The sequence below is a fragment of the Anneissia japonica genome, unplaced genomic scaffold (assembly GCF_011630105.1).
Source record: "Anneissia japonica isolate Jap-2015-1 unplaced genomic scaffold, ASM1163010v1 scaffold288296_len194742_cov168, whole genome shotgun sequence".
NCBI classification, from domain to species: Eukaryota; Metazoa; Echinodermata; class Crinoidea; order Comatulida; family Comatulidae; genus Anneissia; species Anneissia japonica.
In genome coordinates this window covers 87,507-89,087 of record NW_022740661.1, presented here as the reverse complement: position 1 = coordinate 89,087, position 1,581 = coordinate 87,507, and the positions used below count along the sequence as shown (strand labels likewise).

General features: G+C 34.2%; 1 protein-coding gene across 1 annotated transcript in view; it reads right to left on the bottom strand.

Annotated features, from left to right (window-relative positions):
- Window positions 1–1,050: 1,050 nt before the first annotated feature.
- LOC117118294 (putative defense protein 3) overlaps window positions 1,051–1,581 on the bottom strand; it is a 10,494-nt gene continuing 9,963 nt past the window's right edge. The window contains exon 6 of the mRNA XM_033262863.1: window positions 1,051–1,069. The gene's annotated coding sequence lies outside the window, so the exon portion shown is untranslated. The remainder of the gene's footprint in view (window positions 1,070–1,581) is intronic.

Here is a 1,581-nt window from a genome sequence, read left to right as displayed (position 1 = left end):
TAGGCCTACAAGTGCATATGTTAGAGTCTCGAATAGCAGACTGATGGTATAACAAACACCTACGGTTCTGGATGTTGTGAAAGACCAGTTTGAAAGATTTTTATCCCTGTAAATACGACGTCCCGAGAAATATTTACGAGCTCTAGTTACAACCGATTACCTGGGAGCAAAGAATTGAAAAATGCCCGATTAAGACCCAGTACATGGACTAAAAAGCCCAAAGGAAAAACAATGACGGTTCCGATTGCAATGTATCAATGGCATGTTTGGAATTAGCTATCCAATCTAATATAATTATTGTTGCTTTGCATCGCACTAATTGTTGATTTCGAGAGTGACGTGCCTTCCCCCTACTGTAACTACGGACTTAAATAAAATTATTGAAAAAAGAAGCTTTGTAATTTGAAAAGCTATGCAGTCGATCCTAAGGGGTCATCTTCATAATTTTCACGAGCGTACAAAACGTACGCTGGGGGAGAGGGTTGAAGGCACGTGTACGCTTTTAAAAAAGTACAAAAATGACGATTTGGAAAAGTTGGCCTACGTTTTGTGCCTAGGCATTTCCCTAGAAAGCCAAAGTTTACCTTTATAAATTCACTGGTAAATGTTCAGTTTATCAAATGTTTATACATAACGTCATCTTACATCCCTAATTAACGATGAGTTGATAAGCATTGTGTACTTATAAACAATTTAAAATACATGGAAATGTAATCTAGCTACGTAAAATTGAATAAACAGTAAGCCAGTAGCCGACAAAACCACCTTTGTGGCATAGACACTGCACTCTGATTTTATCTCCTCTTTATATTTTGTTTTGTAGTATTGTTACGGTTCATTCCGCAATTTTTTAGCATGCAAAACATTGAATTTTTTACTCCCCTATAGTAATGATTGCCTGCGTGCAAGAAGATAACTGACGATGGTAGTAGACTGCCGAAACATGTCTTGTTGGGGCCGTTAAGGTCATAATAATTATGACTAAATATAGGCTTTGCCTATGATGAAGATACGATCTGTTGTGTTGTTTTTGAATATATATATATATATATATATATATATATATATACATACATATTATATTTATATCATATATATATATATAATATAAATCAAGATAATCGTTAGTACTGTTAAATTATATAATAATCATCAAAGTAAGGTAAATACATTTAGAATAAAGAGCATAATAATACAGCGTGTAGCATAGCTCTCAACGAATGTAGTCCTGTAAATAAATGAATAAAGTAAATAAAATGCCTCTGGCGGGACTCGAACATGCGACCTCTCGTTGTCAAGGCGAGCGTCATAACCATTAGACCACGGAGGCTTCATGGTTGAACAGATTCAAATACCACCAGATACACTCCATTACACAATAAATACGGCTAGAAACAAATAGTTGCATATAATATAAATCAAGATAACCGTTAGCACTGTTAAATTATATAATAATTATCAAAGGAAGGTAAATACAGTGTTAGAATAAAGGACATAATAATACATCGTGTAGCATAGCTCTCAACGAATGTAGTCTTGTAAATAAATGAATAAAGAAATTGTGTAATAATATGCCTCCGG